Source organism: Spermophilus citellus (genome assembly GCF_964194105.1).
Source record: "Spermophilus citellus genome assembly, chromosome: 15".
NCBI lineage: Eukaryota > Metazoa > Chordata > Mammalia > Rodentia > Sciuridae > Spermophilus > Spermophilus citellus.
In genome coordinates, this window is record NC_138195.1 from 48,137,244 (window position 1) to 48,151,273 (window position 14,030).

Consider the following 14,030-nt stretch of genomic DNA (forward strand, 5'->3'; position numbering starts at 1 on the left):
AAACTTCGCGTTCAAACTCTGTAGGAGCCATTTCTCAAGTCTACCTTTCCTATATTCTGAAGTCTCTCCTGCCAGCATCCCACCCATATCCGGGAAGAGCCAGGGGCACTCTATTCAGAGTCCGGAGGGCGCTGGGAGGCATGTGGGCAGCTTCAGAGTGGCCTCCTCTGGACAGCCAGAGGATCCTTCAACCTCCCTCATGTGGGCCTCAGGAACTCTGGGGGCCCAGGGGAAGCCTGGAAAACCGAACTTCGCCATCAGCCTTCCTTAAAGTGCAGGCTAGGCGAGAGGGGGGAAGGGCCCCCCAGCGATCTCCCCCCAACTCCAGCCCTTCTACCAGTCGGCTGCACAGCCCGAGAAGCATCCTGAACGTGGCTGAGAGCTCGCTGGCTCCTCGCAGGCCGGGTGAGGGCATCTTGAGGGGCAGCTTCCCCCTCCAGTCCGCGTCTGACATCCCCACTCCCACCCAAGGATGCCGCCGCCGTGCCCTGTCCGCAGTCGCTGAATGTCACTGCTCCCTCTTCCTCCCGATCAGGGTAGACACAGCTCCCAAGGCGTCCCCCACCCCAAAACTGCCGCGATTGCTTGAGGGCACAAGGCCTGGGCGAAGGACGAAGTTTGGGGCCCACCAGGGCGGGAGGGGGGCGCTTTGGTGAGGACCGCACCTCAGTCCCAGCCCTGGAGGGCACATTACCCGCCCCAAACGGCCCTGGCGTCCCCAACCTCCCGTGGACACCGGCATCCCCGCCCTCTCCCGAGGGCGGCGAGCGGAGACCCCCGGGGCGGAGGCAGGTACCCCTGGGGCGGAGACTGGGGCGGGCGGGGTCCGGGCTGCGCCCCCGGCCGGGCCGGGCGGGCTAGCGGGCGGCGCGGGGGGAGCGGGGCTGGGCGGCGCTGCCTCGGGCTCTGTGCGCTGCAGCCCGGAGCCGAGGAGGAGGAGGCGGAGGAGGAGAAGGAGGCGGCGGCGGTGGGTCCCGGGCGGGGGGAGCGCGGCGCTGCGGACCCGGGCGGCTGGCAAAGGACGAGGCGGAGGCTGAGGAAGGCAGCGGGGAGACCCGGGCTGCAGCAACAAAGGGCAGTGAGCGATTGGCCGGGCTGCAGGCGAGGTTAGCCGGGGACCTGGGTGGCCGGAGGCAGCGGCGAACGGTGCACGTGCTTGCAGACACGGGCGAGTGTGGAGCGGGGGGGGGGGGAGGGTGTGCACGCCCGGCGGGTAGGGGCTTGTTCCCCCTCGGCATGGGATGGCAAGGAGGCTGCAGCGACATCGTACTGTCTGCACCCGGCCTGGGGCTTGCAGGGTAGGGGTGTGTGTGGGGGGAGGATGCGAGCCAGGGGGCGGGCGAGTAGTCGCCCGGGACGGGACGGGAGTGAGGGTGGAGGAGGGGGCGGGATGGAACGCTCCAGGCGGCGCGCCCGTCCGCGCGCTCCACCGCGGGAGCTGGCGACTGAGAACCTCGAATTTTAACTTCGCGTGCCCGCCCGCGCGCGCCCGCCCGCGCCCACCCCTAAATCCTGCGGCCGCCGCCAGCGATCAGCTCTCACACAAACTTTAGCTGCGGGCTAGGGGCTTTGGGGTTGAGTGGGGGAGGGGAGAGGGAAAAGGCTCCTGATTGGCGTCGTCCGCAGCCAATGAGGCCTAGCGCCTCTGCCGCGAGTAGACCCAATCCATTTCTAGCGGTAGAGGGGGCGGGTAGGTGGAAGTAGAGGTGGCGCGGTGTCTGGGAGAGAGAAAAAGGGCTGCACCAATAGGTGCCCGGAAGAGGCGGGCCCAGCGGTCTGTTGATTGGTACTGGCAGTGGACCCTCCCCCGGGGTGGTGCCGGAGGGGGGATGATGGGTCGAGAGGTGTGTCTATGTGGAAGCGAGATGACCGGCAGGAACTTGCCCCAATGGGCTGCAGAGTGGTTAGTGAGTGGGTGACGGACAGACCCACAGGCCAACGGGTGGCCGTACGTGTCTGTGGTCTCGTCCAATGGAGCAGCGCCGGGGCGGGGCCGCGGCTCGGGTTTAATGAGACTCCATTGGGCTGTAATCAGTGTCATGTCGGATTCATGTCAACGACAACAACAGGGGGACACAAAATGGCGGCGGCTTAGCTCCTACCCCTGGCGGCGGCGGCAGCGGTGGCGGAGGCGACCGCACCTCCTCCAGGCGGCAGCCGCGGTTTCTTTCGCAGGCAGCGACAGCGCCCCCGGCAGGCACGGTGGCGGTGGCGCGCGGCCAGGTCTGTCACCCACCCCGCGCGTTCCCAGGGGGAGGAGACTGGGCGGGAGGGGGACAGACAGGGGGGCCGGGGGCTTGCGACGCCCCTCCCACAGGCCTCTGCGCGAGGGTCACCGCGGGGCCGCTTGGGGTCAGGCTGCCCCTGAGCGTGACTGTAGGGGGCGGGGGAAAGGGGAGGAAGGACAGGCCCCGCCCCTCGGCCGGGCCTCCAGGGAAGGGGGCGGGGCCTAAAAGGGGCGGGGCAAAGTCGGGTGGGGGCGGGGCTCGAGGAGTGGGAAGGCGGAGGCTGGGAGGGATTTCTGAGTGGGAATGCTTCGGTAGAAGCGGTGGTGGGGTAGTCGAGGGGGTGGGGAGGATTGGTGAGGGTCATATGGAAAGGGAAGATGAAGGTGTAAATGGAGGTACAGAATGGAGAGTAGGGAGGGTTGTAATTTTGGAGATACGGAAGGGAGACGGAGGGCTATGGTGAGGGCAGGTGAAATGATGCAGAAGAGCTGGAGTGCAGTCATCTCCGGGCAGAGTTAGGATGGTTTTGGGTGTGGTGGATGTGTAGAGTTGAGAATGCATTGCAGAGTAAGTATTGGATTGGGAGTAGTATGGACCCCTTGTTGGAAGGTGCACTTGCTGTGAGGGAAGAGAGGTAGCTGAACCCACGTGTTGACATAGGAAGAAGGTTTGCTAACTCAGGAGTATATAAAGCTTTAAAAAACGTGGAAGAGTGGGATAGTTATGCTTGGGATAGTTTCTGAAAGATGATAAGATTCTCAGCACACTTAAATGTGAAGGAAGAAGAAGGGGGCTGCCATAACTTGTAAAATACTCCCGTAGTAGGAAATATCGTGGACATGGGATACGGGATACAGTCTGTGGGAAAAGGCTGCAGGTATGAAGAAGGTGGATGGGACTGGGCAATAAGTATGAGTGAAAGTAATTTGGTGAACTGTGCCCGGAATGAGGATGGGACCGGAAAGGTGTTAGTTTGTGAGAAAAAGTTGTTAACTGGAGCCTTGAGGGGCTGGGGTTGAGGCTCAGTGGTAGAGCGCTTGCCTAGCATGTGTGAGGCACAGGGTTCGATTCTTAGCATCACATAAAAATAAATAAGTAAAGGTTACCAAAAAAGCTTAAAAAAAAAAAAAAAGGCAGTCTTGGAGGAGTGCACAGTGTCTTAGGAAGTGGCATATAGGCTACTTTAGGAAAGGAAATTGTTATGTTTTTGGATTTGCTTGTTCCTTCCTTTTCCTTTTTTTCTGTCTACTGGGGATTGAACCCAGGGGTGCTTAACCACTGAGCCATATCCCCAGCCCTTTCTTATATCTTCTTTGGAGACAAGGACTGAGTTGCTTAGGGCCTCACTAAGTTGCTGAGGCTGGTTTTGAACTCTCGATCCTCCTGCAGCAGCCCCCCAAGGCTTTGGGATTACAGACCAGCCACTGGGATTAAGTGCACCACCGCGCCCAGCAAATTTGCTAGTGCTGTTTTATGGGCCGAATTCAGAGAAAGGTGGGAGATGATGGGGTACTTGTTGTGGAGCGACCACATTATAAATGGTCTTCTGTTCACCATGAAGTTTAAATCCTCCAATTGGGAGAGGATGTCGGAATGTGATAGAATACTAGAAGTTCTGAAGGGGTGGTGGTTAAAGAATTACAAATGTGGGGAAAAAAAGAAGAGAATCCTGAACCAAGTATATTTGGGGTGGAAGTGCCAGGAAATTCAAGGTAAAGAGTGCATAAAGTCCCTTCATATGTGGCTTGGATGTGGAAGTAGCAAGTGAGAATTCTTGTATTGGGATTGTGTTCTGTTGTGTTTCAATAAAGTTTTTTTTTTAAACTACATCAGTTTGTTTTACTTGTTATACCATATGTTTATTTCATTTTTGAAGATAAAAAAACCCTAGTTTTTTTTTTTGCATATTCCTGAAATAAAACATTTTTAAAATATATTTCTTAGTTGTAGTGGACACAATCTTTGTTTTATTTATTTTTATGTGGTGCGATGATCGAACCTAGGGCCTTGCACATGCTAGGCGAGTGCTGAGCCACAACCCCAGCCTAACATTTTGTTCTTATTCATAATTTTTTAAAAGTTTTTTTTTTTAGTTATACATGGGCACAATATCTTTATTTTGTTTATTTATTTTTTATGTGGTGCTGAGGATCGAACCCAGGGTCTCACACATTCGAGGTGAGCGATCTACCGCAGAGCCACAACCCCAGCCCATTATTCATTAAATTTTTACACTTGTATCACAATGAGTTTAAGCACTATTGTTTTTAAGAAGAATTGATAATATTGCATATTTTAGAAAGGGTAAGATTCTTTATTATGCTTTTTTGTAGTGATTAGGGTATGCTTGTCTTCGTCTTTACTAGCTCCTGAACTGTTTTTCAAAGTGTTGTACCAGCTTACACTGTATTCAGCAATATGAGTTACCCACTCAGCTACATTCCCAGACCTTTTTATTTTTTATTTTGAGACTGGATCTCCTTAAGGTGTCCTAACTAGCTTGGAACTTTCCATCCTCCTTCCTCAGTCTCCTGAGTAGCTGGGGTCACAGGCATGTGTCATTGCCCAGAAGAAAGTTTTAATACTAAAGGAAGAGTTTAGTGGGTAACTGGCTGATGGTGATGATATAGCAGAAGTTTTGCCTTTTGGCTGTACCTAGGGCTTCTGAATAGAGTGGGTTTTATATTATTGCTGTTATACCGTATGTTTATTTCATTTTTGAAGATAATAAGGTGGAGACTGTCAGATGTAAGGCATACTATCAATAAAAAGCAAACAGAGTGAGTAATTCGAGGTAGAGGAAGTATGATAAGTAATTTTAATGTGTTCCAGAAACTTCCTTGGACTTTCACATACCAATTAGAAAAAGACTTTTAAGTATCTGGGCAAGGTGGTATACTCCTTGCTGTTTGGGAGTCTAAACAGGAGAATTCCAAGTTTGAGGTTGGCCTGGGCAACTTAATAAGACCCCTGTCTCAAAAAAGGTGTTGAGATGTAGCTCAGTGGTAAAGTGCCTCCCTACATGCTCAATGCCCCTGGGTCAATCCCCAGCCCCCCAAAACCCCCCAAAACTTAAGTGATCTGGTGCTCAGTTTCTTAGATTGTTCTTTACAATAAACCTTTGGGGGGCTGGGGATGTGGCTCAAGCGGTAGCATGCTTGCCTGGCGTGGGTACGGCCCAGGTTCGATCCTCAGCACCACATACAAAGATGTTGTGTCTGCCGAAAACTAAAAAAAATGTAAATAAAATATAAAACAACAACAACAACAAAAACCTTTGGTTTTTCATGTGCATAGGCAGACTTGCATTTGTATTCAGAAAGAAGGAAATTGTTTTATCAAAGTAGAGATGTGATTTGTTATTCCTTGCAGAATGGTAAATGACATGGATGGGAGAAGTGGGATGAAGGGATAGTTCTCTGTAATGCCTTAATTTGCATTTCTAAAGGATCTTTTTTAAAAATAGCTTTATTTATCTATCTATCTATGTATCTATCTATTTATTTATATGGTGCTGAGGATGGAACTCAGGGCCTCCCACGTGGTAGGCAAGTGCTCTACCGCTGAGCCATAATCCCAGCCCCCTCTAAAGGATCTTTAAACAAATTTTTATTGAACTCCAATAATCTTCTGGTAACTCTCTTATAGTAGACTTGAGAAAGAGAACACACCATAATTTTTATATCATTCATTTTATTGTTGCTGGATATTTTAGTTGTTTCTGGTTCAGGGCAATAGTGCACAAACCTGTTGTAATTATTCCCATACATGTTATCTAGTATACAAGTTTTTCTAGGGTGTATACCTAGAGGTGAAATTGTTGGTTTATCCACAGGGTGACCACTTATCCTAGTTTATGCCTATTGTCCCAGTTTAATTACAACAGGTTTAGTTCTCAAAAGTATTTGGTTTTGGCTGAGCTGTATGGTCACCCTAGTCATTAGGGTATGCTTGTCTTCGTCTTTACTAACTCCCAAACTGTTTTTCAGAGTGTTGTACCAGCTTACACTGAATTCAGCAATATGAGTTCCCATTATCCTTTCCAACTTTCAGTTTTGTTAGCTTTTAAGTTTTATCCAATCTTGTAAATTTTGCATTTACCTTATTAGTAGTCAGGTTGAACATCTTTTTGTATAATTATTAGCCGTTTAGATTTCCTCATTTGTAAAGTTCTTATTCAAGCCCTGGCCCCCACCTTTTAATTGGTCCATATGTCTTTTATTGCTTTTTAGAAGTTCTTTATTTACTGTGAATTCAAGTCCTTTTTTCATATGTGTATTTTGCAGATACCCTCTTCCATTCTGTGGCTTGCCTTTTCTCTCTTTATGGTGTCTTTTAATGAGCAGAAGTTCTTAATTTTAATGGAGTCAAATTTATTGGTCTTTTCTTTATGGTTAATGCTTTTTGTGACTTAATTTTAAGACTCTTCTTACCCTGAAGTCAAGAAGATATTCTCCTGTACAGTGTTATATCCCAAAAGCTTTATTGACGTTAAAAGATATAACTATCTGAGTAAAATAAACTCTTCTTGACCCCCAACCTCGCTGTTGAAATCTGTTTTTTTTACTTTTCTTCTATTCTGCCTTCTATTCTCTGTCTTGAATTTTTACTTGTCTGCAACTGCAACTAAGAGCCAGGTGCTGACTTCCCCTGTCTCTTAGGAGAAAATGGTCATATAGAAAGAAGGTTCAGCCAGATTAAAGATTTTACAAGTCTCCAGCTGACTGTATTGCCCTTTTTCCTTTTATGAGCTAGGATTTTATTGTGTTCCTGCTATGTGTCTGCCACTATCCATGCTTCTTTCATATTTGTTATCTCCATGATTTGTCTTAATAGTTTGTAAAACAGGGATATAGTTTCAGTTTTTTTTTTTTTTTTTTTTTTTTTTTGGTACGGGGCTGGGGATGGAAGCGGTATTCTCATTTTTATAGATGAGAAAACAGACTTGAATTGATTTAGTAACATGTCCAGTGTCCTACAACTTAGTTAGCTGGCAAAATGGGGACTCAGTCCATGAACTCTAAATACATTCCATCATATCATATCGTATTCAGGGCCTCACGTGTGCTAGGCAAATGCTTTACTGCTGAGCTACACCACCAATACTACACTGCCTTATTTGTTTATTTTTTATGCTGAGGCAATTGAACCCAGGGGCACATTACCATGGAGCTGCATCCCTAGCCCTTTAAAAAAATATTTATTTTTTTAGTTTTAGGTGTACATGACATCTTTATTTTATTTTTATGTGGTGCTGAGGATTGAACCCAGTGCCTCATGCATGCTAGGCGAGCCCTTTACCACTGAGTCACAACCCTAGCTCCCCTTTTTATTTTTTGAGACAGGGTCTCACTAAGTTGCTGAAGCTGGCCTTGAACTTGCAATTCTCTTAGCCACCTGAGTTACTGGGATTATAGGTTTGTGCTACTGTTCCCAGCCCAACTTCCTTATTTTTATTTTTGCTGTTAACTTGATCTAATTGAAGCACACAAAGATAATCTGTTGTGAAACTGGATAAAATATTCCTCTATGTATGTTAAAGTAGCCAGTACACTTTAAGTGGTTTGAATGGGTGATAGAAGGTTTGTAAACTCTTGGAAATGTATGCACCTGTTCATTTTTAAAAGTAGATTTAGCTCGGCTTTGTGGCACATGCTATTAATCCCAGTGACTTGAGAGCCTGAGGCAGGAAGATCACAAGTCAGAGGCCAGCCTGGGGGAACTTAATGAGACCAAATCTCAAAAAGTAAGAAGGGCGGGGGATGTAGCTCAGTAAGTAGGAAAGCATCCCTGGGTTCAATCCCTAGTATCCCCCCCAAAAAAAAAAAAAAAAAAAAAAAAATATATATATATATATATATATATATATATATGTATAAAAATTTTTTGAGTCTTAAAAAAAAAAAGGGAACCTTATTCTGGATATCTGATCTGAAGACATCAAACAGCATCCTGAAATGATCTGTCTTTTCAAAATAATCTTGAAAAAAAAAAGTCAAATTTCTTCTTATTACACTGTTCTCAGTCTTTGTCATTAAAAACTGACAAATTTATAATTGGGGAGAAGTCTAGAACTGAGCAAAAATTTTAAATGCCATGAAAGACATACTCTAAATTTAGTTGATTATTTCTTAGGTGGAAGTGCTTAGTTATCATTATTACTAATCAGTGTACCCAGGCTGCAAAGGCCTGATGACTTTAAATGACTTTTCATCTTGTCTCTGAAATCCTCTGTTTTACAAGGGATCACATATCCTGTGAGGTTCCTAACAGTGTGATTAAATTTTAGAGACTGAAACTATTGAGCACTTAAATGTAGGAATGACTATGCAAACCTAATTCATGGGTTTCACCAGGAGATTTGGGACATGTCTCTACTAATTTATGATGATGATGTTGAAACTAATCTTTGTTAGGGATTATGGAAGCCATAATAGTTTATTGATGGTTCAGTTATTGTTTGTTGAAGCAGATTTACACAATTATAGTTTAATGACTTAACAAGGATATTGTCAACTAGGAGAGCATGACATGAAAAATTAAACTTCCAATTAATATAATGTGTATTAGTTGAAATGATAATTTTCATGGTGATTTAGCCTCTTAGAAATCCTTGGAAAACATTATTAGCTTATGAATTGAAAACTCCCTAAGTTAATGAGTAGTGGGAAAGAACTTAGTATTACACTAAAAAGATGGGGAATTAAATATTCGATCCAATGAACATTTATTAAGGGACTACATTGGGCTTGCTGCTGAATTAGACTCATAAATATAAGTTGAACAAGATTGATGTTTGGAGAAATGAAATACTATTTGCTTTTATTTCTTCTTTCAATCACCTTCCTCCCAACCTACAGTGGATGAATACTATTGCCAGAGTGATTCAGTCAACAGATTTGTGTACATGCACATCAATATGTATTATTGTGTCCCTTGCTCCTGTAGTGATTTCCTACTTCTTTACTTGTCACATTCACATACCATAGCCTGTCCTTAGTCATAACCACTTTTATTTCAACATGCACCTGTCTAGGCAATAGGCACATGGACTTGGTGTCCCTTTTGTATGACAGTTTATTTGTAGCTTCTGTGCCTTTCTCCTTGGTTCCTTTGATTAATTTTTTTGAGAGTTTTAAAAAAATATGGAATGTGTCATCCTTGTACAGGGGCCATGCTAATCTTCTCTGTATCGTTCCACTTTTAGTATATGTGCTGCCGAAGTGAGCACCCCTCATTCATATTGATGGACTCATTTGACAAGTAGACATTGAACCCCCCTCTTAGTATTGAGTTCTGGTAAATTTGGGGGCATACAATGATGAATCAATCATGAATCCTGTTATTAACTATTTTTAGTCTAGTAAGGGAGATGAGGTCAGTACCCAAGCCGGCATAATACAAAATGGAAAGTTGAAGTTAAAAAAAGTAAATAGTAAGAGAATAAACATTTAGTGAGGAAACTAAATGTTTCCTGTAAGCCTTCTAAAAAGGTGTTACACTGGACCATGAAGGATATGATTTTGAGTGGAGAAGTTGAACAATTATCCAAGTTCTGCATTATTTTTCACGGTTCAGTTTAAGTCCTATCTATCCAAGGGGTGTTCTTTGTGTGAATTTGTGTGTATTGGACAGCGACTTGAACTCAGGGCATTCTACCATTGAGCTACATTCTTGGCCCTTTTTAAAAAATTTGAGACAGTCTTGCTAAGTTGCCTAGCAATCCTCCTTCAGACTCCCAAATCGCTGAGTTTACAGGTACACATTACTATGCCCAGCCATCCAAGGGATGTTCCTATACCCATCCATATTCCATATGGTTTCAGCAAGGAGTAGTCCTAGTTGTGCTAGACGTCTTCATTCTGTAATTAGAGGAACCATGATTATAGAATAGGGAAATCTAATATACAAAATTGTTAAAATGGAGCTGCTTTTTGGGAGAAAGGGGTTGTGGTGGCCCTAACCTTGAATCCACAAGGAGTTATCTGCAGGTGATAGACACCTACGGAACTGCCTCACAAGGAGCAAAAAGAGCCTAGTTTGAAAACCATTGGAAAGACAAAGGAAAGAGTTGGCAACATAGATCTCATTTCAAAAGAACAGCAACATAAAACCAAAACATGAAGTCTTTCACACTTTGGTGGCTCCATTTTCTTTTGTAAATTGGGGGAAAATGATGCTACCTTCAAGGGTTGCTGCTAACCTATCTACCTGACCTAAGAAGGTATTAGAAAGTAATTGGAATTGTTTTATAGTTTAATGCTGTTTTTTTAAAACAACAAAATGTATTGAGGTGAAATTTACATAACATAAAATGAACCACTCTAAAATGAACAGTGACAGTACATTCACAATATTGTTTGACTACTACCTCTATTTGGTTCTGAAACATTCCCATCAATCCAAAATAAAGCCTGTTACCCTTTAAACATATTCTCACCATGACTTCCTCCTTTTACTCCAAATTTGTGTTTTGTCTATGAATTATGTATTCTGAATGTTTCATAGAAACGTAATTATATGATATGTGGCCTTTTGTGTTTGACTTCTTTTACAACATAATGATTTCAAGGCTCATCAACATTATAGTAACATATTTAATTACTTTTTGTGACTGAATACTATTCCAGTATATGGATATCTTCCATTTTTTTGTATCTTTATCTATTAATGGACCTTTGGACTGTTCCTATCTTTTGGCTATCTTGAATAGTGCTATTATGAACATGTGCGTACTTGAACTTAAATATTCGAGTATCTGTTTTCAGTGCTTTGGGGTATATACCTACAAGTGTGTTATTTAAGTGTGTTATCTAAGGTCATATGGTAATTCTACATTCAGGTTTTTTTTTTTTTAATAGTTGTAGATGGACAGTATGCTTTTATTTAATTAATTTATTTTTTTATGTGGTGGTAAGGATTGAACCCAGTGCCTACACATGCTAGGCAAGCATTCTGCCACTGAGCTACAGCCCCAGCCCTCCATGTTCAGGTTTTTTTTTTTTTTTTAATTTCCCCATCAGTCAGTTATTCATCCTTTCCACCAGCTCCTCCTGCCAAGTTATCATGGCCAAGTAAATGTGAGGCTAGGACAGCCCAGGCGAGGTTCCTTCCTCAAATCTCTTCCATGAAGGAGGGTGCCTGGCCCCTCTACTCTAGGCTCAACTGAGGGGAGGTGGAGTAGGCAGGCTAGGCCGATATGTTCAAGTTTTTGAAGAAACACCAAACAGTGCTTTGCTTTATATCTTCCATAATACCTACTACAGGATTTCATGCAGGGGACATTATTTTGTTAAATATTGTTTATCTTTTTGATAAGTGTTTATAACTCACCTCCCAGTGCATGTGCTTTGGGTCTCAAACGTTAATTTTAAGGGAAATAGATGCATCCAAGCCTTGAAAGTTAACAAATATCACCATACAGATGAGTTTTATGTTGTCAGACAGTAGGTATTTATTAACTGAGGATTCTGTTTTAGGGTGGTGATAGAGGAAAAAGAAGTCAAGGTCCCACCCTTTACAGTTATGGATGCTCACTCAGTTACACAATAGGCTTTGAAAAAATCCAGGAACTTACAAAAAGCAAGAGAGCTAAAAATAATTGTTAGCAAGTAAAATTCAGGATGGCAAGAGTAAATTCTGTTATTAATCTGTACTTTTTTTCTATCACTGTTTTTGGTGTATCTTTAGTCTCATGACTGGAATGTAAGAATGTTATGCCATTTGATTTTGAAATAACACACAGCTTTAGTAAAAACTTAGAGGAGGCCTCACATAATTCCCATTATTCAGGATATTTTGACTCTTCTTATGCTGATATGAATATTTCTGAATAGTGTTGATATTTGTATAATACCAATGAAGCTAAAAGCTCAATGTTGGACTAAGCGTTTCTCTAGATCTGTTTAGAATAGTTCGTAATGAATGATGTAAATAGTGTTAGAAGATTATATGATACAACCATATAATTTGCTGATACTTGTAGCTAAAAATAAAATTCTTCACAACCTTACAAAATAGAAAACTTAATTTGATGTATCATGAATCCCCTGAATTAATTTGGAGTGATTTGCTACCTTTTTGATATCCTTTCATTCCAACTTTCAAGTTTTATAGAAAAAAAAATGAAAAGAGAATAATGATTTTAGGGTTTTAGCTTGTGATTGAATATCCTATCTACATATGAAACAAGTCCCAATGCTCTGAGAAAGAGAAGTGGTGTGGATAATTCTGAGTCAGGAAAGAAAAATCATTTCTATTTGGCTTTTGAATGAATTATGTATTTTTTTTTCCTGTAGATTGTCTTTCTAGTTAGATACTGCTTAGGCTAAAATGAAATTGGTTTTCAATCTATTCTCTTAGCTTATGCCAATTTATAGTGGGACCAGTGGGATGTCAGAAACAAATCAGCCCAAGATTAAAAAATTTGCAGTGGATAATATACAAAGTGGATAATATACATGTGTTTAGTTGAGAATTGGCTACAGATAAGAGACTTCTGATTTTGTTCCTCTCCTAGCTGTATATTTTCTTTTCTTTTTTTTTTAAGCACTGTGATTCTGCTTGTAGCAAAGAGCTGCTGAGTTACATCTGCTTCTGCGTAATTAACTCTGTTGGTTGGTGTCAGATGAGAGCTAATTTTGAGATTAAATTGAGGAGTGGGGTATGTGCTTGTGGCTGGAGGAGGGGAGAAGAATCTAAGGTTGCTTGGTTGTTTTATATGAGAACAAAATATAGTTATTCACAGTTTTTTAAAAGATTTATTTATTTACTTTGTTTTTGAAGTAAAAATCTTAAAATGTGACGTGTGTCCATATGTGTTTATTATTGTGGAAACTGGAACATCCTTCTTTTAGTGAAGCTGGTAGTGATATCTTGGTAGGCCAGGTGGCATTTAGGACAAACAGTGAATCCTGCCTAGGAAAGTTAATTCTGACCTTAAAACAACTTTTGCCTCCCTCCCCTGTGATAGTTACCTGATTATTTCAGTAATAGTGGAGTTTTTTACTAATAGGATTCTCTCTTAGAAGTCTTATCATGAACCTGATTTTTAAAACTTGGAGAACATGTGCTTGCTTTGGCAGCACATATATTGAAATTGGAATGATATAGAGAATATTAGCATGGCCTATGAGCAAGGATGTCATGAAAGCTTGTGATACATTTATATTTTTAGGCTGATGATTTGTGAAAAAATAAAATAATAAAATTAGGAGAACAGGTTTGGTTTAGAAAAGAGTCAAATTTACTACTTCTTCTTCTTTTTTTTTTTTAGTTGTAGATTGTCACAATATTATTTATTTATTGAAGCTGAGGATGGAACCCAGTGCCCCACATGCAAGGCAAGCACACTACCACTGAGCCACAAATTTTGTTTTTTTAGGCACTGTTTTTGGGCTTTAATTCCTGTCCTGAATTCCATGTTTATAAATACCCTTTGGTGGTCTGAAAGAGTTAATGATGTTGCCAAAACTGCAGCTATTTGTTTAGTTGTGGAGTTGTTTGTGGAGTTTTATTTTAGTGGTTCCTAACAATTGTAAGATCTTTAGATAGTTCCTAAATTTAAGGTCTGTCCTTATGCCCAAATGAACATTACTTTTTTTCTTTTGACAGATTTGCCTGAAGACCTGGACAATCTTCATTTTTGTCATGAACTGTTAAAACGTTTGGAGTTCTGATTCTGGTATTTTTTCTTATTTTATTACATTTATAAGATATAAAATGCCAGCCTTACTGAAATGCATTGGTAATGGATATGAATGACTTTTGGTTTTGAATATAGATTGTGGTAAAAGCTTGTCA

The 14,030-nt window shown here is 42.5% G+C and overlaps 1 protein-coding gene across 4 annotated transcripts in view; it reads left to right on the top strand.

Annotated features, from left to right (window-relative positions):
- Positions 1-950: 950 nt before the first annotated feature.
- Positions 951-14,030, top strand: part of KAT6B (lysine acetyltransferase 6B) — a 190,195-nt gene continuing 177,115 nt past the window's right edge. Inside the window, exons 1-2 of one of the 4 annotated variants that reach the window (XM_081267040.1) lie at positions 951-1,106; positions 13,842-13,911. The gene's annotated coding sequence lies outside the window, so the exon portion shown is untranslated. Of the gene's footprint in view, positions 1,107-1,912; positions 2,224-13,841; positions 13,912-14,030 lie in introns of those variants that run through there. The other 3 variants (XM_081267039.1, XM_081267041.1, XM_081267042.1) reach the window with 3 other exon arrangements.